The sequence below is a fragment of the Chiloscyllium plagiosum genome, chromosome 2 (genome assembly GCF_004010195.1).
Source record: "Chiloscyllium plagiosum isolate BGI_BamShark_2017 chromosome 2, ASM401019v2, whole genome shotgun sequence".
Taxonomy (NCBI): domain Eukaryota; kingdom Metazoa; phylum Chordata; class Chondrichthyes; order Orectolobiformes; family Hemiscylliidae; genus Chiloscyllium; species Chiloscyllium plagiosum.
The window spans coordinates 144,323,235-144,350,712 of record NC_057711.1 but is presented as its reverse complement, the minus strand read 5'-3'; the positions used below and the strand labels follow the sequence as shown (position 1 = coordinate 144,350,712).

The following is a 27,478-nucleotide window of genomic DNA, read 5'->3' as shown; positions in this document are numbered from 1 at the left end:
ATATGTAAACACCATGGACATCCATGGACTTCCTCTGCTACACTACAAACATAACAAAAGAAAAGAAGAATATAGAAACTGGAAACTTAGCAGTTGACGTTTTCCTAGCCTTGTGTCCCATATAGACTTCTTGAAGTGCCATTAATGTGTAATGCAGTGTTACTCTTAACCTTCACTGATAAATGTTGTTCATTTTGCTCTTGGCTATCAATCTTGCTAAACAGTGCAATTCTTTGTTCAGTCCAATTCATACAGATCACTCATATGCCGTACAAAGATGTATTTTTACACTAGGCACCACAGGCAGAGAGCTGAGGCTCACAATCCCAATATTCCCCCACATCAGCATCCACATCGATCCTGCTACATCAGTGAATACAGAGCATGAGAGCAAAATCTTCCAGTCAAGTTATTGAATACTATTCCTTGTTATTAAAAGTGTCCCATCCACTTTGTATGTGCAATATAAGTTTCAGATCAGCAAAAGTGACTTCTAAGAGTCCTTTACATGAAACAAATGCTTATGCTCTACAGCTTCATTCATTTGTCACTTGATTCATCTTTTTCATACTAGTTTATATCAGTTGGATAATAATCAACGAGGCGAGTGTTTCCTACTTAAGCCAAATTGCCATCCTCCAGGCTTTATTTTCTCATCATAACCAAACATCCCATTACCTGCTTTCAGGGGAGTACGTCAACTTAATCAAGTAAATCTTAATAAAATTGCACATTTCTACTTCCCTGAGGCAGATAAAATAAATTCATTAGTCTTCAGTTTGATTTTGCGTGCCCAACATTTCAATGTTTATGATTGCAGTTGAAGTCAAATAGCTTTCATCAAAATTAAACAAGTTTTAATTCTCCCTGTCTTGCACTCTTATCCAATATAAATGAGTTCAATTTCCAGTTAACTTCAGTTTCAGAATTTCATTATTGCAATTTGTCTCAGAACCATATTTCATATGCCAATTAATTTTGCCAGCAATGCTAAAATAATACAAAATGTTCTAAAATGGTCTCTTAAATATGAAGATGCTAAGGCTTAGCATAGCCTGTGTTTAAGAGAAAGTGTTTATATGTTTGTATACAACATTTTTCAGAAGATCAAGGCTTCCAAAATCATGATATCAAAAGGTCTTCTAAATGAGAAAATTGTTAAGGCTTAGAACAGATTGAAGGATAATGTTAAAAAGAACTGTTTATAAATAATGTACTCCACGACCTCAAAGCTTTCCAATCATTCTATTGCTAATGAAAGACTTCTGAAATGCAATCTTTGGTGTAATGTAGAAAAAATGGCAACTAATTTCACATAAACAGCAATGTTTCACATCAACCAGTTCAAAGCAGCCCACTTGATTGGCACCACACCCACTAACATCCACTCCCTTCACCACTCTCAGTGCGCAGTAGCAGCAGTGCGAACCATCTATAAGATACACTGTAGAAATTCACCAAGGATTCTTAGACATTATCTTCAAAAATCACAACCACTTCCTTGTAGAAGGACAAGGGCAGCGGATATGTGGGAGCACCACCACCTGCAAGTCACTCACCATTCTGACTTGGAAATGTATCGTCACTTTTCACTGTCACTGGGTCAAAATCATCGAACTGTGTCCTTAATGGCATTGTAGGTCTACTCACAGCACAAGGACTGTAGCGGTTCCAGAGGGAGCTCACCAATACCTTATCAAGGGCAACCAGGAACAGGCAATAAATGCTAGCCCAGACAGCAATGCCCACATCCCACGAGTAATTTTTTTTTGAAAGTAGGTGACATTTAAATTACGAGGTGGAGAGAAAGTCATCTCAGAATTTGATCAGATGGCAAGACTGTTAATGGTCTGGCTGTGACCAGAAAAGAGGGCATCAATGGTAAGGACTGAAAACAATGTCTTGTTTTCCCAATGCTTATCCAGAGGAAGACATGTTTATCTTGCTTATCCAAGACTAAATGTGAGACAGACAGTGGAAAAATAAGAGGCAGAAGAAGGCTCATCAGCAAATAGATGGGAACTGAGGGGCATTCAGATAATGTTTATGAGAAGCAAAAGAGACCAAAAGATAATGCCTTGAGGTCTAAGACACAATCGCAGGGTGGGGCACAACCAGGAAGCTAGCCAGGATTGTGACTTGTAGGGAACAAGAAGACTTGGTGGTCTTTAGGATGCATGAATTCAGAATTGTTGGGCAATCTTAAAAAGATTTCATAAGTGTAGTAATTTGATCATGTTCCAAATACTAGACATGTTGCAGTGGCAAGTAAACCACAAAAGAAAAGATCATTCTCTCCCTGCAGCTACATAAATAATTATAGATTGGCTCCATTACACTATGTTTGATGGCATGAAGTCCAGCAACCAGACAGTATGAAGCTAAACTAATTGGCAAAGAGCCAGAGGGAAGACAAAATGAAAAAACACATCTTCATGCAGCACGTTGTTATGAAACAATGAATGCAGTCAAAGCGAAATCGATTCTACATAACCTGAAGAGGTAGATTGGGGAAAAGGTAGATTGGAGCTATTCAGATATCTCTGGAGGTTGCAAAGATGCTCCTTCTACTCTTGGATTCTATGTCTCCAAGAGAGACAGACTTTAACTCTGGGATAAATCTTGGCAGGATGCACATGAGCCTTTTAAAGATGTCACAGATACCAGGCACACCATTCTTTCCGTCGATTTCTGCTGAGTGGTGAATTGTTCCAGGAATGGTGTGTGTTGAGATGGGATGGAATCAGACATGAGGGAAACCATAAATAGTTAATGAAGTGCATTTGGTAAGATACAGTGAGACATTTGAAGGGCCTCATGATGAAGTCTTCCCCAATAACTCAATGCAAGTTGCACTTAGTCAAAGTTACATAAGGTACAGCCTATATTGGGAAGATAGTGATTGCTAGGATATACATTGAATTAGATAGCAAACATATACAAAGAAAAGTATCTGAAAACATCAGGTCATTGTCCATTGTCCTTATCAAGTCAAAAATGCAGACTCACACATCATCTACCCTAAGATTAGCCTAATGAGGACACTTTAGATTGGATGTTTTTGTTGTATTCACTTGTAATAAGTGAAGTATCCATCTGTGTAAATGTGGCAACCAATTAAAGGTGGCCTAATTACAGTGATTGGTGGACAAGTAATTAGAAAGAGTGGCTTGAGCTACAGGAACATTTATCGAGATTATTTTGCATTTTAGCTTCATCCAGAGCTCCCCAGCATCACTGATACCAGTCTTTAGCCAATTCACTCCACGTGAGATCAAGGAAATCCTGAAGGCACTGAAATAAGGCGAAGCTGATGGATACCAATAACACCTTGGCAGTATTACTGAAGACTTGTGTACCAGAGTAGTCTGTACCCCAAGCCTAGCTGTCCCATTACAATCAAGATGCTACCATTCATGCGGCAACATGAAATTTTGCTGTGTCATGTCCACACAAAGCACATTTCGTTGGATCTAGCCAACCACAGTCCCATCAAACCCCTTTGAATCAGCAATGAAGAGGTGGAGGATGTCACTGACAGTGTTACAAGGGCCACCTGCTCAGCAATAACCTGCTCAGTGACATCCAGTTTGGGTTCTGCCAAGGCCACTCAGCTCTTGGCCTTATTACAGCCTTGGACCAACCGTGCACAAACCCTAACCCCCGAACTCCAGACGTGGGGTAAGAATGACCTTAACAAATGGCAACATCTGACCAACTGTGACATCAAGCAATCCAAGTCAAGACAAATCAAAGGAAAACCTCTTCACTGACTGGAGTCATACTACAAAGGAAGATAACTATAGTTTTGGAGTTATGTTTTCTCAGGACATTACAGGAGAGCTTCAGAGTAGTGTCCTCAGTCAAGCCATCTTCAGTGGCTTTATCAATGACTTTCTCTCTATCATAGAGGAAGAGATGATTTCACCATGCAGCATGATTCGTGACATCTATACCAAAGCAATCCATATTGTTATATATGGACTCAGTCATGTGGCAAGTAACATTAGCACTGTACAATTTCAAGGGAATGACCACATCCAAGAAGACAGTATCCAAACACCTCAACATGATAGTCACCAGCATTACCATCACTGAATCCCTGACCATTAGCATCCTCAGGGTTAGCATTGACTAGAAACTGAACTGGAGTCTGTTCACCAGCCCCAAAGCACAAATCAGAGTGTAACAGAGTACTTAGTTGGGTGAGTGGAAAGCCAATGACACTCAAGAAGCTCAAACACCATCTGGGATGGAGCAGCCCTCCAGATTACATGGGGACACTATCACCAGCAGCTCCCCTTCAAGCCACACAAATCAGTTGGAACTATCTGGTCTTCCCCTGAGTGTAGCTGGGTGAAAATCCTTCCTTACAGCACCGTGGGTATACTGGAACCATATGGATTGCAGCTCTTCAAACAGGCTGTTCAACACTACCATGTCCAGGACAATCAGCATGTGTTACAATTGCTGGCTTATTTATCCGTGAATAAATGTTTACAAATTGTATACAATATTATTCTTTCCTGATGACAAATTACAGTTTCCGTAGGTGAGCTTCCACTCATGCCATAACCCACCAAATGAACAACCTGCTTATTATAAACCTGCAGTCTGATATTCCAAAGATATATTTCACATCACTTCAGAAGACAGATAATATTTATGCCTGGATGTAAGAAATTTAAATAATTGGCTAAAACGATTAAAACAGCTCTTGCCCACGGGTAGAATTATTCATGCAAAGAGAATTGTGGCTAGGAGGGCAAAGGTCATGAGCCTTTGAAAACAGGTGCAGGGATTCTGATGTGTGGTTAACCCACGCATGTTCCTTCTGAGGCAGACAGCATTGTAAACTGCATGCTAATTTCAATAAATGTAGCATGCAGGCCAGTATTCAAAGTGGCAGCACCTGCAGTTCTTAAAATCTGAGTTAAAATCATTAACTCTGCTTTCTCTCCACAGATGCTGCCAGACCTGCTGAGAGCAATTTCAGTTTCCGTTTCTGATTTTCAGCATCTGCAGTTCTTTATTTTTCTTTGATTGCAGCATTTCTTAAATTGAGCGTGCATTCTGGATGGAGCAACTGTTTCAGGCGCCTGTTCAATAGAGTCTGAATTGGAAACATTCTAGCTAATAGTGCCCCAGGTGAGACAGTAATTTCATAGTTCGAAGCTGGTCGGCATGGACGGGTTGGACTGAAGGGTCTGTTCCATGCTGTACATCTCTGTGACTCTATAAATGGAAAGGGGAGAGATGTTCGCTATCCAAAGTGTCCCCTATAAGGCCCTCTGTCACACGTCACAAAGGCATTACGTCCAGATAGCCATGCCATTTAGACCTAGATATTTAATCCTGAGGACCTAGACGTAATGGCCACAAAAGGTTCAGTGAAAGCATTTTTAAATAATATGTTGCGCCAAATGCACCATTAATCTCAGATACGGATCAATCAGCCACAGCTCCATCATCACCTACCAAACCAACAATCATCACACATACCTAACATTTGATGGTTTACTTCACCCTCACAGATTTGAAACTATTGCAAAAGTTGTACATTCACATCTCGCAGCTCACACAGGCTGCCAGATATTCAACAACAAAATCAACTCTTACAGGACAAGGTGAGATTTAACCAGTGGGCCAGAGGAAGGGTCACCTGACCTTACCCTCATGGAGAAGAATTCATTCACTATTATTGGAGTGGCCTTTGCTAAGGTCATGTCCAGTGGCATGACTGAACCAATGAAAACTTACAACTTTAATGTCTCAATCCCCTTTCTCCTCCAATCTCTCCTGATTTTCAAGTTTCAGCTGGTGTGCATATGCAGCATTTGTTACCCTGCCCTGTTCTCACTCCACCTTATCATCTGTATAATATCACTAGTTGTATTCAGAACAAAATAGATGAATAAATGACACAAATAGAGAGTAATAGATACAATCTTATGGCAATTATGGAGGGGTGGTTACAAGGAGATTAAAGCTAGGAACAAAATATTCAATGGTAAGTAGCATTTGAAAGGAAAGGCTGGATGGGACGAGAGAAGCATAGCTTTGGCAGTCCAAGATAGAATCATTGTGATAGCAAGAAACTAACTTACCCCGATGATGCGGAATCCACATGGGTGAAGGTGAGAAGTAACAACAAGAAATTGATTGGGGAAATCAATAGAGTCCCAAACAATAGCTGTCCTTTAGGATGGTGAATAAATGGAGAGATAATGAGAACATGGGAACATTATTCACGTGAGAATTTAATTTTCATGGAGATTGAAAATATCAAATTAACAAAAGTAACCAAGAGGAAGAATTCATGGTATATTTGGGGCAGTTTTCTATTTAGAATAATACGCTGTTGATTTAACAAAGGATTAAACTTGATTGATCTGTTATTGTGAAATGAGGCAGGTCTAATAAAAGATCTCAGAGTAAAAGGTACTCTAGGATGCAGTGACTATATAACGCAGTCATATTTAGTAATCCTTGTGAAAGTGAGAAACTTGCGTTTGAAAGAACTATGCTAAACCTAAATAAGCACAAATATAAAGGAATGAAGATAAAGTTCATTGAAGAAAAGATGTTTGAGGATCAATGCAAACATTTAAAGAAATAGTCACTCATATCAAAACTTTATCCAAATGAAGAGGAAGGATTATGGAAAGAAGATATAATAGCTCTGGTTAACCAAGGAAGTTAAGGCAAAATATACGAGGTGGCAAAGAGTAGTGGTAAATCAGAGCATTGAGAAAGTTTAAAATGCCAACAAAAGATGCCTCTCCCCCCAAAAACAAACGAGGCAAGAAAATCTATTTGGGCAAAACTGGCTTGTAATATAAAACAACAGCCAGTGAGAGCTGCTGGCAATATATAAAAATGAAGATACAGCTCGAAGTGAACACAGAGAATAACGCCGGGGAATTAACCAGGAAATAGCAGTGGAGTTGTATAAATACTGTACATCAGTCTTCATAGCCAAGGATATTAAAAATATTAACTAATCAAAATGATAAAGTGGGGGAAGAAGTAGCGATCATTAGAGAAAATGTACCTGGGAAACCAATGGGCTAAAGGCCAATAAGGTCCCTGGAATTGTTGGGTACTTCCTAGAACTTTGAAGGAAGTCACTGCAGAGGCAGTGGATGCACTGGTTGTAACTTTCCAAGAATTCTTCAACTTGGGAGAAGTCCAAGAGAATTGGAAAGCTGCCAATGTTGCATCCTTATTCAAAAAGGGAGGGAGACAAAACTCAGATAATTCTAGCTCAACATCCATCATTGGGAAAATGTTAGAGTATTATAAAGGATCTACTTGCACAGTATTTAGGAATAGATAACATAATCAGGCACAGTCAGTATGGCTTCATGAAGGGGAAATTATACCAGACAAATTTACTAGAAATCTTTGAGAAAGCAATAAGCAGGATCAATAAAGGGGAATGTGTAGATGTGATATATTTAGATTTCTAGTGGGCATTTGATAAAGTACCACACATAAGACTACTGAATAAGATAGAAACGCATTGTGGTGGAGGTGCCATATTAATATCAATAGAGATTTTGTGAACAAACACAAGGCAGACAGTTTGATAAAGGGGACATCTCAGGATGGAAGCCTGTAACTAGTGGAATTGCTACAGGAACCATATCAGAGCTGCTATTAATTACAATACCTACCCAAAATGGATTTTGATAATTTGGGTCAATAGACAGGAAAGTGACAGATCGAGTTTAATTTGGATAAATGAAAGGTGCTGCAAAGGGAGAAAAGGGAGGATGAGGGAAGGAGTTCCAGAAGTTAGGAATGAAGAAAAACTGTCAATGGAGCAGGCAACTGCAATCTCAGAGATGCGCTGTGGGATGGAAGGGACTTACAAAATCACAATGTTTAGGGTACAGAAGGATTTGAAAACAAAGATGAGAATTTTAAGTTAAGGTGTTGCTTAGCCATGAGGCAAGGAGACCCTGGAGCAGGGGTGATTGGCTGGGAATGAGTTGATGTAAATAAGTAGAAGGGCTGCGATAGTTATGAATTACTTTTGTTTATAGAAGATAGATTGTGGAATGTGGAGTGCATGAGAATAAACAAATCAAAACTTGGGTAAGGTGCTCTCCTAAGCCAGCTGTTTGAGAGTCAGAGTTGTTCCAGGGCATCCTGCAAGACCAACTATGTTAACCTCCGCTTAAAGTCGGCAGCCTCTCATCAGCTGTTCTGCACTGCCTAGGATCTCTAGACCAGGCAAAAGCACACACAAGACTGCACCAAGGGAATGCACAAAGGTAATATCACTGATGTTTGATGAGCAATATCAGAGGGAAGGTAAAATCGGAGTTATGGAATCGTTTGTAAATGGAAAATGCAGAACTGATGTTGTAATTACTGGTGCCCCAGATGAGTTGGACATAGACTGCCCACTCTGGAAGGTGATCTGCAGATTGTCTCCTGCCTCCTCCTTTCCCTCTTCCTCATTCTTCTATTCCTTTTCTTCCTGCTTCCTGATGAATCACTTTCTCCTCCTCCTCTGCCATTCACCTGCTTCCATGGACCGTGCTGTCACCATTGTAAAGTCGAGTAGCAAGCAGCAGACCATGACAAATCTTGTCACCTCCCTTTGACAAGTATTCCAGGACTCCCCAGAGTAATCCAGGCTGTTGAAACATTGTTCACGCATATTTCATGAAATACCATGGCTTTTGGAATATAGTTGAAAAGCGTGTTGCTGGAAAAGCACAGCAGGCCAGGCAGCATCCAAGGAGCAGGAGAATCGATGTTTCGGGCTGAAGCAGGGCTTATGCCCGAAACGTCGATTCTCGTGCTCCTCAGATGCTGCCTGGTCTGCTGCGCTTTTCCAGCACCACACTTTTCAACTCTGGTCTCCAGCATCTGCAGTCCTCACTTTTTCCCTTTTGGAATATAATCCTTACCAAGAAGTACAGAGGTTGTGCACTAAGCTATGTGGCCATAGATTGCTTCTCCCCCAGTTCTCCCTCACTTGGTCAAATTCAGATGGCACAGTGAACCGCTACAGAATAAAGGCATCATGACTGCTGTCAGCTTACAGATATTAATCTGCATGATGCATTGCTTATGGTTGCAGATCTGTTAGTATTAAATACCTATCAGTTTCAAAAATCCTCAGATATGAAGCGTCTAAAAAAAGCAATGTGCATTTTAGTCAATGGCAACCTGCAGCAGCAGGGAGCTTGTAATTCTCCATCAGCTTCTCTCTGGCAGTAATTATATATTTTCATCTCACTTTGCATCCAGCCTCATTGAGTAGCAGTGGATAGAGAACTGGGGAATCTTGTAAACAATACCAGCTCCAGGCTGGAACAAGCTTAATATAGAAACACTCAGAGAATTACAGAGCTGAACAGCATGGAGACAGACCCTTCAGTCCAACTCTTCCATGCCAACCAGACATCCTAAATTAATCTAGTCCCATTTGCCAGCACTTGGCCCAGATCCCCCTAAACCTTTCCTATTCAAGGACCCATCCAGATGCCTTTTAAATGCTGTAAGGGTACATGTGTAAAGCAGGAACAGGGTACTGAATAGGATGATCAACCATGATCACACTGAATAGTGGAGCAGGACCAAATACCACAATGGCCTACTCCTGTTCCCTATTTTCTATGTTTCTATTCTGTTAAAGGTAGGATATAAGAACAAAACGATTGTAACTGAGACAGATATCAGCACCGATTTCTTTAAATAGTTGAAGGAGGGTCCTTGCTGTTGCTGAATGCATACTAAGCTGTAATTACATTAGTGAGGGAGGTATCGTGCCAAAAATGACAGGATGACAGAACTGTCACAGTGCTGAAAGAGCCCATTGTGCCTGCATCATAGCTTCAAGAAAGTATCATTGCCTTGTGCCAACTTCCTGTTTCCTCCCCATACCCTTACACACCATTTCTATCCAAATAATCATCCGATGCCATCTTGAATATGCCAATTGAACCTGACTCCACCATATTTCCAGGCAGTGCATTCCCTACCTTAATTACTTGCTGGACAGACAACATAGACATCAAATCAGTGCTAATTCACATCAGTTATTGCCCACTGGGTGTCTTGCCCATGCCCTGGGCACCTGCACTAGTACCAACCTCAGGTGACATTTGGCATGTCTCACATTAGAAAGTTTCCTCAAATTTCACTTTTCAATCATAGCTGTTCTGTACATTCCAAGCAGAGTCATAGAGATGAATGGCACAGAAACAGACCCTTCGGTCAACCAGACATCCTAACCTAATCTAGTCCCATTTGCCAGCACTTGATCCATATCCCTCTAAACCCTTCCTATTCATATACCCAACCAGATGCCTTTTAAATTGTACCAGCCTCCATCACTTCCTCTGGCAGCTCACTCCATACACACACCACTCTCTGTGTGAAAAAGTTGCCCCTTAGGTCCCTTTTATATCTTTCCTCTCTCACCCTAAACTTATGCCCTCTAGTCCTGGACTCCCCCACCCCAGGGAAAAGACTTTGACTTTTTATCCTTTCTAATGAGTGTCACGTAGATGAGTTTTGTGCCAAAGCTGAAATAATGAGGTACTTAGACCACAGCTTTCACTTTTGCTGCTCCTTGATCTTCAAGATGCAGTCAAGTTGTGTTGGTGTCTAACTGTAAGCTCCTTTACTCAATGTCTGAAGTAATTACAACATAGAACTATAATGTTGCCATAATTTTGAAAAATCTGCCCATAAAAATTTTTATGGCACTGTACAAGCTGTCCTCCAGGCTGCTGCATGTTACCGGTCTTCATGTTACAGTGCCATTACATCGAGATGATAAAAAAAACTAATAAGCTAATAAAAAATAAGACAAGCTACTTGGAAAGAAAGATTGAAGGAACACTTGTCCACAGAAAAGAAATGTTACATTTTGTAGTTAATCATTATTTGATTTTGTGTAATTTATCATTACAGTCCTGTCTGAAGGAAAACATATGGATCAATGTAATGATCTAGGCTTGTTTCAAAGTTAGCACTCAGTTATGCGTCAAAAAGAAACAAGGAGCATGCATTTCTATATAGCACCTTTCACAGCATTGGGACCTTTTATGTTATTCTTTCATGGGATGTGGGTATCTCTGGGAGTGTCAGCATATGTTCCCTGTTCCTAATTACCTTGGGCTGACTGGCTTGGCAGGCCATTTCTGGGAGAAATTAAGATCCAACCACATTTCTGTGGTTCTGAAGTCACATCTAGATTCCACTTCCTAAAGGACATTGGTGAAGCAGATTTTGTTTGAAATGATCGTTGAAGGTAGTAGCAATGGTTTCAATCACTGAAAGTAGCCTCACATTCCAGATGTATTGATTTTGTTTAAATTCCAGCAGCTGCTGTGATGGTGATGGCATTTGAACCCAAAACCCCAGAGTATTCACCTCAGTATCTGGTTGAGTAGCCCCAGTGACAAAACAATTATACTTGGTTACACAGAATTACATGAGGTCTACAGCTCACAGAAACAGCTTCAGTTATATCACTCACTGCCAGGCTATTCATGCCAATTGGCTGTGCTCCACCTAAGTCTCCACAAGCACAGCTTCGTCCAGCCCAATCCAAATAGCCTCCCATTTCTTTCTATCCCATGCACACACCGGCCTTTTCTTCAAATGCCACTAAGACATGATAAATTTGTCCTAGTGAATGCCAAATCCATAGCTTCAGGTTCAGCCCATCATTGGTCTCTCTCTCTCTCCCCAATGAAAGATCAACCCTGTGGCCCTCTGATAGATTTTTAGTTGGCATTGAGCCAACAGACTACTTGGTTGGTGGAGGGAGCGGGTATGAAGGGCAGTGGATCAGGTGGTGAGTTAGGTCCATCCCCAACACTCCACCAAAAATAAGCCACCGCATTAGATAGGAACCTAGGAATAGCAATTGGAAATGCTGTCCATAATTTTAAAATCCTGTTTGGATATGGATGGGGTGTGAAGGATGGATGATTGTTGAATTGTACTGTGGTGGTAAGCACTCAATGGGTTGAATGCTTAAGCTGAAATGTTAGCTTATTAGTGTGGGGATGCATGATATCTGGCATGTCTCTCTGTTAATAAAAATCTCTCAGTATGTAGAAACTAAGTTTCAGTTATATCACTCAGTTATATGGTTGTCCAATTTACAATATGACCCTGGTAACCATAAACCTCTAAATCTAATATCAGTGATGGGATAACTACTGGAGATCATAGTCAAGGACAGAATATCCCTTGCAGAAATGTGAGGGACAGTTAAGATGGGTTTATTGGGGATCCAAGATGGCGAATTAATCTGTTTTAGCTATTGAAGTAACAAAGAGAGTTGACAAAAGTAATGCAATACATATTTTATGTATTGACTTCAAAAATATTTGCATATCTATAAAAAAAAGATGGGTTTATTAAAGACAAATTGAGCTTAATTAATCTGTTTTAGCTATTGAAGTAACAAAGAGAGTTGACAAAAGTAATGCAATACATATTTTATGTATTGACTTCAAAAATATTTGCTAAAATACCACAAAACAAATCTGTTTACAAAACAGAGTCATTGTATTAAAGGTACATTGGTAACTTAGTTATGTATTTGGCAGGGGTAGAAGATAGAGAGGAGCAATGAACCATATGTTTTTTTATGGCTAGAGAATTGAGTAATTAAGTAAACACTGCTTCCAATGGTAGGTGGGTTGGTAACCACAGGGCAAAGTTTGAAGAAACTGAACAAATGAAGCAGATAACTGATGAACAAATCTTTTACATCTAACAAACACAGTTGTTATGATCTGGATTGCACCAACAGTAAAGATGGTGAGAGCAGATTTAATTGTTTACCCACTGACCCACCTCAATCCACTAATCACTCACACACCTACTCACTCAACCACCTACTCAACTCACTCATCTACACATTTAATCCCTTGATCCACATTATCACTTCACCCTCTCACTCAGTCACTAATCCACACTGAAAAATTGTGTCTAGAAACGTACCTGAATGAAAAAAAGTGCCCATGTGCTCTTTCCTTGACTTTACTGTGATCCAATGAAATATGCAAAGATGTAATCATAGTACAATTCCTTCTAAAAACACCGTTCAGCCCATTTCTGAGGCATCTGGGATAGGATACAAGCGAAAATGAGCCAGCAGATCACTGACAGGGAGACTCATGCTAATCCAAAGGGAACAAGCATTAAAAACCTGTCACTCTTGGACCAGTATGTACCACTCATAGGTTTCACTGGTGTTTCTTCCTGTGGTCTGTATGTCAGAAATAAGGCATAGAAGTTGAAATCAGAAGTTCTTATTTTGACAAGCAGTTGTTCTTGGAGTTGATATAGATAATCTCACAATATCGTCAGGAGTTTTAAGATCCCATCAAGGTCAGAATGAAGGCAAACACAAGCCAAAAACATTAAAGTGGCAGAGGGGTCAGTTTCTGCTGTCAGCCATTTTGACTGAGATGGTTTCCGGCCTGCAGCCAGTTAGGTTCATCAAAAGCCTGGTTAAGAGCTAGTAAAGGAGGCTAAATATTGTTATCACACAGGTAGCCTGAAACGCCTTCTCTTATGTGCAGCCAAAGACCTCTCTGTGTTAGAATGTCAGCAATAACCCCTACCACTCAGCTCCAAACGTTCAAACACCAGCCTCTGGCCCATGTCATTGACCTGACTGCTTTCTCTTTTTCTTAAATTCTAATTTTAATGCTTTAACTTGTTGAAATGCCTGTCATTTTCTTATGTTTCACTGCAGCGTGGCAACATGGAGCACGGGCAGAACTGGAGTTGATGGGAATCAGGGAGGAAATTCTTTGTTAGTTTGACTTCTAAAACTGGGGAGAGGTAGTAGAGATGTTATTAAGTACTTCTACATGAACAGGGTAGTGGGGCTTTGGAACTCTCTTCCTCAACATCCAGGAGAAAGTAAGGACTGCAGATGCTGGAGATCAGAGTCGCGAGTGAGGTTCTGGAAAAGCACAGCAGGTCAGGCAGCATCCGAGGAGCAGGAGAATCGACGTTTTGGGCATAATTCCTGATGAAGGACTTATGCCCGAAACATCGATTGTCCTGCTCATCGGATGCTGCCTGACCTGCTGTGCTTTTCCAGCGCCACTCTCTTGACTCCTCAATATCCAGACTTGGACTGAAAAGTGGCAAGGAACATTAATGCCACACAAATGCCAGATAATGACAATGTCAAACAAGAGGAATTCTAACCATTACCCTTTGACATTCAATGATGTTACCATCACTAAATCTCCCAAAATCAATATCCTGGGGGTTACCATTGACCAGAACCTGAACTTGACAGTGGCTAAACGACCCGGTCAGAGGTGAGGACTCACCTCCTGACTCCCCAAAGCCTGTCCACATCCACAAAGCACAAACCAGGAGCTTGACAGAATATTCCCCAATTGCCTGGATGAGTGAAGCTCATCAAGAAGTTTGACACCAAGGACAAAGTAGCTCACTTGATTAACACCACATCCTCAAACATCCACAACGTCTACCATCAATGCTGAGTAGCAGCAATGTGTACAATCTTTAAGATGCACTGTAGAAATTCACCAAGATTCATTCAACAGTATCTTCCAAACCCACTACCTTTCCTATCCAGAAGGAGAAAGGCAGCAGGTAACTGAGATCACCAACTGCTATCTCCCCTCCAAGCCATTCACTATCCTGACTTGGAAATATATAATCATTCCTTCAGTGTCATTGGGTCAAAATCATGGAATTCCTTCCTTAAGGGCAGTGTGGGTCCACTGACATAACATGGACTACAGCAGTTCAAGAAGGCAGCTCACCACCATCTTCTCAAGGGCAACTAGGGATGGGCAATAAATGCTGGCCCAGTCAGCCAGTTCCCAATTCCTCCGCCTCCACTGTATCTGCTCCCAGGAGGACCAGTCCCACCACAAAACACATAAAGATGGCCTCCTTCTTTAAAGACCATAATTTCCCCTCTGACGTGGTTGAAGATGCCCTACAATGCATCTCATCCATGTCCCACACCTCTGCCCTCCAACCCCACCGCTCCAACCGCAACAAGGACAGAACCCTGCCAACCTCCACATAAACCACATCATCCGCCGACATTTCCACCATCAACAAATGGACACCACCACCAGGGATATATTTCCCTCCCCACCCTATCCACTTTCCGCAAAGACCATTCCCTCTGTGACTACCTGGTCAGGTCCATGCCCCCCAACAACCCACCCTCCCATCCTGGCACTCTCCCCTGCCACCACAGGAATTGCAAAACCTGTGCCCACACCTCCCCCACCTCACCTCCATCCAAGGCCCCAAAGGAGCCTTCAACAACCATCAAAGTTTCATCTGCACTTCCTCAAATGTCAGTTATTGTATCTGTTGCTCCTAATGCAGTCTCCTTTACTTTGGGGAGACTGGACACCTTCTTGCAGAGGGCTTGTGGGAATATGTCTGGGACACCCGCACCAATCAACCCACCACCCCGTGGCCGAACATTTCAACTCCCCCTCCCACTCTGCCGAGGACATGGAGGTCCTGGACCTCCTCCACAGCCACTTCTTCACCACCCGATGCCTGGAGGAAGAACGCCTCATCTTCCCTTCAGCCACAGGGCATCTATGTGGACTTCACCCGTTTCCTCATTTCCCCTCCCCCCACCTTACCCCAGTTCCAAACTTCCAGCTCAGTACCACCATCATGTCTTGTCCCACTGGGTCAATCTTCATTCCCGCCTAATGCTCCACACTCCTCTCCGACCTATCACCTTTACCCTTTCCTCCATCCATCAATTGCACTCTCATCTACCATCTCCCCAGCCCTACCCCCCCCCCCATGTATCTCTCCACCCCGAGGCTTCCAGCCTCATTCCTAACGAAGGGCTCCGGCCCGAAACATCGATTTTCCTGCTCCTCTGATACTGCCTGACCTGCTGTGCTTTTCCAGCGCCACTCTAATCTCGACTCTAATCTCCAACATCTGCAGTCCTCACTTTCGCCCAGTCAGCCAAGCCCACATCCCATGAGTAAGTTGAAAGAAAACTAAGTGCTTTTCTGAAGGTAGAAGTCTACCAAGTGGCCATATGGCTTCAGAGAATAACTACCATCTGTAATTGGATAAGATCCTTAGCTTCAGAACATTGGGAAGGTTTTCCTGACAGAACTCTAATCGGTGATTGTTTCTGAATCTAATCTCATCACCAGAAGTACATTTGGGATCCAGAACTACCTGGGCTCTTGCTTCCTGCCCCAAAGCAAAAGTTCATTCCTCACAAAATAGATCCCTAGAGGACTTTTCCTCTTATGGAGAAGACTAAAAATAGGGACCTAGTTACAGAAGAAGAATTGCCTTTTTGAGACTGAGATGTTTATTTCTTTCAGAGGGTCATTAGTATGCGAAATTCCCTTCCCCAGGGAACACTGCAGGATGGCGCATTGAACTTCTTCAAGGCTGAGTTGGATAGGGTTTGATAGACAAGAGAATCAAAGGTTATGGAAGTCAGGCAGGAATCGACAACTAGAGCAGTTTTGAGCTTATTTAATAATGAGCGATCTCAAAGGACTGCCTGACCCCCTCCTGCTCTGAAACCCAATGTTCCTGTTAACAAACTGTCAGGTAAGTGATAACAGTGACAGAGATAACTGCAGACTAGAAGTAAACAGTATCTGAGGCAGAGATGTAGGAAACCAGAAATGACATTTCAGCTTGCATTAAGCAACCTTTGGAAATAATCAAAAGTGTAGGGATTATTTTAATGATGAAAATTACTCTCTTGTCAAACTGGGTCTCAGTGTTCCTGGTGTCTCCTTGCTGATATTTATTGGCCTACAATTGTACATTTAGTGACGAAAAGATCCTGCTGTTAATGGAGCTCAGCAGGTGCTGCACTTGATGGAATAGAAGTTAGACAGGCAGTTATCGACCGTGTGCCGGAACAAAGACAGGATCAAGCGTCATCTACATTTAAGCCATCCAGTTCTGTTGCACCTCCCCAGGTTTCTCACTCCATGAGAGAATTAAGTCTTAGGCTGTGGTCCTCAGATAATTTTTGGGAATGGTAAAGAGATGAGTTTAATTAGGCAGCAGAGAATGATTGGCAGAATTCTGGAATTGGTGGGGACCACTTTTGCTCCTGCTGCCTTTATAGTATTTATTTCAACTGCCTTTGCTGCAGGGTCATTGAGTAGGGCAAACCTGAAATCTGCTCCTTTCATTGATACCTAATTCCACATGGAGGATTATAAACAAACATCACGTCCCTTTCAGCATAGTGGCCCTAACTCCAATTTTAAGCATTGCCCAGAGTGCCTTAGTCCCCTTGCACAGATTAGATGTCATCTAATTGTCAGATTGATATGATCATTGCTGATAATTGGGAGTAGCAGATATCATTTTCTACCAGGATAGATTGATAGAGATCGATAAACCATCGTCAGTCGATCTTATACACAATTACCTTTCATAGTCAGCGATTTGGACACCACTTCAAAACCTATTAAAATGGCCGACAGAAAATTCACCACAGAACTGCAGATGCTGGAAATCAGAAATGAAAATGGAAGTTGCTGGAAGAACTCAGCAGGTCTAGCAGCATCAGTGGAGAGAAATCAAAGTTAATGTTTTGAGTCCAGTGAACTGATTATAGTTTGGTAAATCTTGGTATGTATGTTGAAGATGGGTTGGGAGGAAGGGGGAGGAGTAACAACAGGTAGAGATGGAGTCCAAAGGGAACAACACATGGGTAGACAAAAAAATGGGTAAAAGTCAGACTGGGAGAATCAATAGCTGTTAATGGGAACCATTAGTACTTGACAATGGTTTGTTTGTGCTAGCAACCCATGTGATAAGATGGGTGGTTGTATGGGGGTTAGGGTAAGGACATAGGAGATGGTGCCCAAGCCCTAGAATTGTCAAATTTGACATTGAGTCCAGAAAGCTGCAGCGTCCCTGTGCGGAAGATGAGGTGCTGTTCTTCCAGCTGACACTGAGCTTCACTGGAGCACTGCAGCAAGCCTGAGACAGAGATATTGTAGGGAACCACAATGGTGTGTTGAAGTGACCAGCAACTGGAAGCTCAGGGGTACGTTTGCGGGCAAAAGGTAGGTGTTCTGCAAAGCGGTCGGCCAATCTATGTTTCATTTCCCCAATGTTGTGTGCAGTGAGTACACTAGACTACATTGAGCGAAGTGCAGGTAAATCGCTGCGTCACCTGGAAGGTGTGTTTGGGACCTTCGATACTGAGGAGGGAGGAAGTAAACGGACGGGTGTTACACCTTCTGCGATCGCAGGGGAACACGCTGCGGGGAGGGATTGGGAATGAAGGAGACGTGGACCAGAGTCTCTCAGAGGGAATGGTCCCTGCAGAAGGCTGACAAAGGAGGAGAGGGGAGTATGTGCCCTGTTGAAAGTGGCAGAAATGGCAGCTAATGATCCATTGGATGTGAATTCCAGTGAGGTGGTGAGGACTAGGGGTACCCGATCACGGCTGTGTAAGGGAAGAAAAGGGGCGAAGGCTAAAATGCGGGAGATGGGTCGGACACAGCTGAGGGCCCCTGTCAACCACGGTGCTGAGGAGTCCTTGGTTGAGGAAGAAGGTGGACATTTCGGGAGCTCCCTTGTTGAAGGTGGCATCATTGGAATAGATGCAATGAAGATGGAGAAACTGGGAGAATGGAAAAGAGGAGAAAGTGAGGTCTGCAGATGCTGGAGATCAGAGCTGAAAATGTGTTGCTGGTAAAGCAGGTCAGGCAGCATCCAAGGAACAGGAGAATCGACGTTTCGGGCATAAGCCCTTCGTCAGGAAGGGCTTATGCCCGAAACATCGATTCTCCTGTTCCTTGGATGCTGCCTGACCTGCTGTGCTTTACCAGCAACACATTTTCAGAGTGGAAAAGAGCCTTTCTGGGAAGCAGGGTGTGAAGACATATAGGCAACGTAACTGTGGGAGTCGGTGGGTTTGTAATGGAGTCTTCCTATAAAGAAGGGTCACTGGTCCTGAAACATCAACTCTGCTTTCTCTCTACAGATGGTGCCAGAAGATACATCTATTTTAGATTAGCTCTGATGTGCGTGTGGATGTTGTTGCTGTGTCAAGGGTTTGTATTCAGCCAAGAACTATGTAGCAGAAACTGGAATTAGCATTAATTAGCTACACAGCGCAAGCTTGCAGCACATTTCCTTCCAGTCACTAGGCTCCCAGGTTAGCTGTCAGACAGCTGGTGCTGCTGCTGGTTTATGTACATAGTAATTAAGATTATTTTAATTTCAAAAATATACTTTAATCGTAAAAATATCTTTATATGCATACACAGTCACTGAAGCAGCCTGACCCTGCACAGCAATGCACAGAGAAAGAAATAAACATTGGAACCTGACTCCATCCAATAGACAAACCAAAGGCACCTCCTACCTCTACAAAATTACACTTACACATATCTGAGGCGCCGGGAGGGTCCAGTAACTGAACGGACCTCCATTTAACTTTGGCAGAAAGACCTCAGGTGGTCTTTCCCCACTGCCCCTTGGTGGCAGCTGCCCCAAGCTTTAGTGCCTCCCTCAGCAGGTAGTCCTGAACCTTGGAATGTGCCAGTCTGCAACACTGAGCCAGGGTCAACACCTTGCTCTAGAAGACCAATACATTTCGGACAGACCAAAGAGCATCTTTCACGAAGTTGATGGTCCTCCAGACGCAGTTGATGTTTGGCTTGGTGTGTGTCTCGGGGAACAGACCGTATATAGCACAGAGTCCTGCTCGGAATGAACCTCAACAGAAACCATTGTGTCTTTCTCCAGACTTTCTTTGCAAAGGCACAGCAGGAAGTGTGTGATAGTCTCACCACCCCTCCCCAACCCTCCACAGCTGCTTCGAGGGCAGCGTGCAGTGGCGCAAACCAACCGGGTATACATGAAGGATCTCACAGGCAGTGCCCTTCTCACCACCAGCCGAGCAATGGCCTGGTGCTTGTAGGAAAGTTCTGGTGATGAGGCGTTCTGCCAACTGACTTTGACAGTCTGCTCAGGGAACCATGCTTCAGGATCCATCCTCTCCTTTCCCCACAGGATCTCCAGGATGCTCTGTGTTGACCACTTGCTGATGGACTTGTGCTCAAAGCTGTTTTTCTCTGTAAATTTCTCTACAAAGGACAGGTGATATGGAACGGCCCAACTACTTGGAGCATTCCACAGTGCCGAGGCCAGTCCCACCCTTTGTGACACCGAAGACAGGTAGAACCTCAGTACGTAATAACACTTTGTGTTTGCATACTGAGGGTCTAAGGACCACTTGATGGAGCTGCACATAGACGTGGCCATCAGGATGATGGCAACGTTGGGTATGGTCTTTCCTCCCTTATCCAGAGTTTTGTACATAGTCCACCTTAGACCTCCTGATGAAATGGTGTTTGGCTCAGGTGACTACAATGGTGCAGGTTCTGGGAATGGACCAGACCTGGACCATGTGCAACAAAGAGCGTGCCTCACACCTGGTGATCAGGTGTTTATCTACCATGGCGAGGGAGTGGTGGTCCCAAAAGACCAGTTTCTGCTTCACCGTGGCAATGCACTTCTCCAAGTTTTTGTGCACACACTGGTCCTCCAAACCATATTTGTGGCACCTTCAGGTAATCTGTCCTGACAGTGAAGGGTATAAAGGATTGGTCAGCCGAGTTCCCAAAAAACATGGCCTTGCTTTTGACTCGATTTACCTTTTGGCTTCAAACTGGTCGCAGATGCTCATGAGTCTGCGCACTGACAGTGGATCCAAGCAGAAAACGGCTATGTCATCCATGTACACAGCAGTTTTGACCTGCAGGCTTCTGCAGCCTGGAATAGTCACCTCTCTCAAGCATGCACCCTTCCTGATGGTCTTGGCGAAAGGCTGTATACAATACACAACCACAAGGCAGGAGAGAGTGGGCAGCTCTGCCTGACTCCAGATCTGATTGGAAACTTGCTGAAATGAATTAAGAGAAAGATGTGCAAGCCTGTCCGGCTGTATGGAAGATTCTCCCAAGTCATTGCTACCGATTCCCCATTGTGCCCGGGTGTCAAACATCTGAACTGCTCTACATTTTGCCTTCAATTGATGAGCTTGAGACTACGTCTGAGAAAATTGCATCTTTGAGTTTCTGTGTCTCAGAAATGCCAGCCGTTCCCTGACACTACTGCACGACCCGTCCAATCCCACACTTCCCATTTCCTGTCAAAATGGGGATCCAGCGCCCTGCTCAGAAAGGAACAGCCAATGGAGGACAGACAAATCCAAAAAAGTCGTAGTAAGGTGCAATGCTGTACAGCACATTGGGCTTTGAGACCAGGGGAAGAGGGTGGTCTTTGAGAATTTTGGGCTGGTTGCAAGTCTGTGCCCAGCTGTGGTCTCCTCATTTAAAGAAGTCTGTAAGTACACTGGAGGAAGTTGGCCATCACCTGATGGAGCTTGCTGACTGCTATGCCTGGTTGTGACCACAATGTATGAGATCAATGATGCAGTCTTAAATGTTTAGTGTTACATCTGATGCGTTTGTTGCCTCATGGATCATAAGAGTCTGTAGAGCTGTGCGTACTGGCAGACTGATCATAGATGGTCACTCTGCTTCAAAGGTGCAAACAGTTTCAGTTGGCCATCCAAAGAGCCATATTGGCATTTAGGCTGGATAATGTCAATCTGTGGAATGTCAGATCAGTTGTAAACAGTTATCGTACCTTGTGTGAACCACACCAAAGTTCACCAGTTTCCTGCGGACATCTTGTGTAAGATGCAGGAAAGGATATTGTATTTGGACTGCCATTTCAGCTATAGTGCATGTCCATTCCTGTTTAGGTGTGTGTCTTAGATGGGCAGTAAAGGCTTCAGCATTTCTGACAGCATCCGTGTGGTGTGTAACATTTACCACATTTACTGTCTGTGATCTGCGATCTGTGATGCTGCATTTACCTCTTGGGTATTGTTGACGTTTGTGGACAGACATTTGGAAGCTCCTTTGGCATTGTCCCTTGGTTGGTTGTTCTTTGCATGCTGCTGTGGAGCATTGTGCCATACCTTGGTTTTCTCTTGCAGATTAGGCTTCCTACACATTTATCCCAATGTCCTCTCAGGAAACAATCTTGTTGGATGATACATGCCACACCTCATATAAAATCTGGATATTCTGTCACATTAGTTGGTCCTGATTCAAGCAGTTCCAGAGGCTGCTGTCTTGCTTTGATTGCTTTGATCTTTAATCCTTCCTCTGGTCAGAGCATCAATGTTATAATCAATCAGGGAGTGCCAGCACAGTCAGTCGAGGGAGATATCAGGCCAGTAGGTGGGCACAGTCAGGGCATTCATGGTCCATACTGTTCTCATATTGTTTGAAGAGGGCTCCCCCAACACCCAGCTTGGCTCTTCGTGCCTTATTTTGTCTTAGAATGTGAGAAAGGGGGTGAGAGAAAAATGTCCGGCGCATTTGTTAATGCTGATGCAGGTAGGGGAAAGGGTGAGAGAGTGAATGAGTGAGGAGGTGGTGCAGATTAAAACTGGGGGTGAGGCGGGTGGAATTGGAATGGGAAAGAGTGAGCGAAGGAAGACGCAATAGTGAGAGTGACATGAGTCATTGTGGGAGGTGGGTGCAATCGCAAAGATAGGATGTGTGTGAAGCAACTGAGAGCAGATGGCAGCACTTCCCCTGGCTGAGCAGAGGAAGCCAGTGACCTTCTCGGTTCGTTGATGGGCATTCCTCCAGACCGTTGAGACTGCACTGACTTGGGTAGCAACCTCAGACCAGGCTGGCAGGATCTTGTAGTCTCCTCCATCAGCCCTCAGGGAAGAGGACAGCATTCCTCTGCAGCACCTCATCCACCAGGAGCCCTGTCTGAAAAGTGGGACACCAATTTCTCCTAACGTACATTATTCGGGGCATATGTCATAATCCACGCAGGGCAACTCCAGACTGGCAGTACTCCACCGGGAGGACCCCTGCTCTTTAAAGATGGGAGCATTGCCAGGGATTCTGGGATATCTGGCAGGGACAAATACTTCTGCCTATGGTGACTGGGAGAACCATGCTAGGGTCAGATGAGTACAATGCCATGAGTGTGTGGCACCAGCTTTATAGTGTGAACTCGGGATGACAGCCTGAGTAAATGACTGTGAAAATGACAGCCAATTTCCAGTAAAATTCAGGCCAGAGTGTTAGCTCTTTGAATATCATTGCACCCAGGTGATGAAAACACACTTTTTCAACTCAGGTAAAGAACAATTTCTAATTCAGCTCCCTTGTTGTGTGATTCGTGCTCCTGGGTCTGTTTTCACACATGCTCAGCTTTGTGGGCCTTTTCCAAAGTCAGAAGTTCTGCTCAAAAACTTCACAGAAAGGACAGCTAGAAATCCTTGATTTACAGAATGACTGGTGGAAGAAAGATACAGCTTGAACACAAATGTTTCATTGGGCTTAGCTGGTGTGCGCAAGAATTACCAAAATTAATTCTGTAATTCTCTGTAGCAAGCCTGCAATTTTGTTTGTACACAGGTATGTGGCTGTGGTGAAACCATGTCACATAAAAATAGAGAATCAAAGAAACTATACGATAAATGTCTAGCAAAGTAATGTAAATGTAGGTTTTCCAATGCAGCAACATTGTTTAACAGAGGCGATCATTATTTTCTAATGCTCAGCATGTCAGTGTTCCTGCTGTTAAAGTGTACTATGTAATTTCCAAGGAAATAGCAGTGTTATTAAAGTCATTTTCGAAGGGAGATTTTGACTGTATGCTAAATCCTTCTGGAATATACAACTCCCATCTCCAATGCATAAACCCCTGTCTAACCACTGGAAAATCAGACCTTTGTTTCCAAAAGTCTGTAATTGTGTGTAAAGCACTTACAAGACATCCAGTGGTTGTAAAAAATGCTGGACAAATGCAAGACTATCTTTCTTGTGCACACCCTTTTTGGGTTGCATCATGGGCAGTTGTGTAATTACCGATGGCACTTTGAACAACTGATCTGCTTCCACATCTACAAATGAAATGTTATCTGCATGTCTCTCTCTCTCTATCTGCTTCCCTTTCTTTCATTTCTTTTATTCATTCATGGGTATGGGCATCACTAGCTGGCCAGCACTTATTGTCCATCTCTTATTGTACTTGAGAGGTAATGGTGAGCTGTCTTCTTGACCCGCTGTAGTCCACTTGGTGCAGGTAAACTCACAATGATTTCAGGATAGGAATGCAAAGATACTGACAAAGTGACACTGAACCAAGTCAGGACAATGAGGGTCTTGGAAAGAAACATGCAAATGCAACTATCTGCCCTTGTTCTTCTAGGCAGAAGTAACCAGAGTTGTGGAAGTTGATATCTATGGATCATTGCTGAATTTCTGAAATGCATCTTAGAAATAGTACACACTACTACTACTGAGCATCATTAGTGGAGGAAATGAATGTTTGTGGATGTGGTGCCACTTTAACAGGCTGCGTTGTCTCGAATGGCATCAAACGTCTTGAGTTTAGCAAGTTTCGAGAACATTTGTAACTCAGGCTGAGATTCTAGATGTTAGTTTGTTCACTGAGCTGGAAGGTTCATTTTCAGACGTTTCATCACCATAGTAGGTAACATCCTCAGTGAGCCTCTGGTGACCAGATGTTACCTACTATGGTGACTAAACGTCTGAAAACGATTCTTGAGTGTTTAGGACCTGCAATCATCCAGGCAAGTGGGGAGTGTTCCATCATACTCCTGACTTGGTTAAAAAAAAATCATACAATACCAAGTTATAGTCCAACAGGTTTATTTGAAAGTATAAGCTTTCGGAGCGCGGCTCCTTCGTTTTGTAGCTAACCAGAGCAGAGCTAGCTACCTGACAAAAGGGCAGTGCTCCAAAAGCTTGTACATCCTAATAAACCTGTTGGACTATAATCTGGTGCTGTGTGATTTTTAACTTTGTCCACCCCAGTCCAACACCGGCACCTCCACATCATGAATCCTGACTTGTACCGTATAGAATATGGACAGGCTCTAGGGAATCAAGAAGGTAAAAACAAGGACCATACTAGGACCATCTTTAGTGAGCCTCTGGTGACCAGATGTAACTCAAGAGTTGAGTTACTCACTGTAGGATTCCTCACCTCTGGCCTGCTCTTGCAGCTGCAGTATGTATGTGGCTAGACCAGTTCATTTCGTAATCAATGATAACTTCCAAAATGTTGACAGTGGGGATTTCAGTGACGGTCATGCAGTTGAATGTCAAGTGGCAATTGTTAGACTCTCTCTTGTGAGTAACAGACATTGCCTAGCACTTACATGAGGTGGATATTACTGGCCATTTCCCACCCCCACCCCCCAAAACCTGGATATTATCCAGGTCTGGATATGGATTGTTCCAGTATCTGAGGAGTCACAAATGGAGCCAAACATTGTGCAATCTTCACCAAACATCCTCACTTCTGGCCTTATGATAAAAGAAAGGTCATTTATGAAGCTGCTGAAGATGGTTGGACAGAGGACATTACCCTGGGAAACTCCTGCAGAGTTGTAATTGAGCTGAGATAGCTGACCTCCAACCATGACAACAATCTGCCTTCTTTCTCTCTATAGGTGCTGCCAGATCTGTTGTGTTTCTCCAGAACTCTCTGTTTTTGTTTCATCTTCCCTTGTGCCCAACGTGACTCCACCCAGCAGAGAGCTGACCCTCTGATTCCTATTAACTGGAGTTTTGCTAAAACTCCTTGATCCCTCACTCGATCAACTGCAGCCTGTCAAGGACAATGGTTCTCACCTCACACTTGTACATATTGGGTGGAATCTTCCAGTCACAAGGAGAAAGTGAGGACTGCAGATGCTGGAGATCAGAGCCTGGCAGTGTGCCACTGGAAAAGCACAGCAGGTCTGGCAGCTTCCGAGGAGCAGGAGAATCGACGTTTCGGGCATAAGCCCTTCATCAGAAATCAGATGATCCTTCTACAAGGATCTCAGTGAGTCCTTCTGTCTCACTGCACCCCCCCAAATCATCTTCCAGCAATGTATCCTTACAGGCCACATTAGAACAGATTTATTAAAAATAATTTGCTAAGATAATGCAATTAGTGAGGCTTCTGTTTCTGTACTTCTGATTTAGTACAACTAATCCAAACTAAGGAATTAGAGTGCACATTTTATCTAATTAAAAATCTTGGCACTTATACCATGAAGTACATTCTAAATTAGCTTATGATTAAATTATACCAGCAGTCTAATTGAATTATTGTAAAGTGTTGTAAAGGTTAGTTGCAATTCAGAATTTCCTGACAGGTGTGTATAAAAAAGCAGCATATTCCGTATCCAATTATACAATCACATTTCTGACCAACAAGTAGATGCTAGTTAACCATTGCAAGGCATTGTAGCCTAAGGAATATATCATCATGCTTTGCAATTGAAAAGAGTGAAATTTGACACCACTACAATAGTTAATAATTTTATGAGGTAAAATGACATGTCAAATTGCTCAAGTTAGCAATTGTAGTCACTCAAGATGATCCTTTTCACACTGATCTGTTATATTCTGCAGTCTTAATATCCTTCGCAGTTCTCAGGTAGAAACATTCCAGGTCATTGTGTCTTTTCCTGGAACTGGAACTTCTGGTTGAAGCTCTCTGCATGTAAGCTTGTAGGATGTTGCACCATGCCCAGGTAAGAACTCCTGATCAACTCAGATCAATGTCCTTGGGCCTGTGAAAGAGTTTATTGGAGAGCACTCCTGACAGAGACCGAACTCTACCATCCTTGCTTATTCATCAGCTCCAAAATGACACAGGCCAAGAAACTGCACAGAATAGCTGTTTGAACTGCTACAGGAAAGATGTTGTGAATGATTTATAAGGATGTTGCCAGGTCAGAAGGGTTTGAGCTGTAGGGAGAGGCTGAATCGATTAGAATTCCTATAGTGTGGAAACAAGCCCTTCAACCCAACCAGTCCACACTGACCCTCCGAAGAGTAACCCCCACCCAGACCCATTCCCCAAACGACTGCATACTCAAACTACTGGACCTGTGCCTCACAACACACTTCACATTCAACAACCAAATATATGAACAAATCTACGGCACACCCATGGGCTCACCCATCTCTGGACTCATAGCAGAAGCGGTAATGCAAAGGTCAGAACCAACAGTCTTACCGCAAATTCAACCCAAACTCTGGGTCAGATATGTAGATGATACCTTAGTAATCATTAAAAACACAGAAACAGAGAACACACACCGGATAATCAACGCCACACTCACAGGAATCCGATTCACTAGAGAGAAAGAAAAGGACAACCAACTCCCATTCCTAGACGTGATGGTACAGAGAACACCGAACGGAGAATTCACCACAAAGGTATACAGGAAAGCCACACACACAGACCAAGTCCTGAACTACGAAAGCAACCACCCCAACACACACAAAAGAAGTTGCATCAAGACACTATTCAAAAGGGCCACAACACACTGCAGCACACCAGAACTGCAAAAAGAGGAAGAAGAACACCT

At 43.1% G+C, this 27,478-nt stretch overlaps 1 protein-coding gene across 2 annotated transcripts in view; it reads left to right on the top strand.

Annotated features, from left to right (window-relative positions):
- npffr2a (neuropeptide FF receptor 2a) overlaps window positions 1-27,478 on the top strand; it is a 114,730-nt gene that overhangs the window by 55,384 nt on the left and 31,868 nt on the right. Inside the window, exon 1 of one of the 2 annotated variants that reach the window (XM_043720477.1) lies at window positions 5,082-5,148. The exons of the other annotated variant lie outside the window; for it this stretch is intronic. The gene's annotated coding sequence lies outside the window, so the exon portion shown is untranslated. Of the gene's footprint in view, window positions 1-5,081; window positions 5,149-27,478 lie in introns of those variants that run through there. 2 annotated transcript variants of the gene reach the window in all.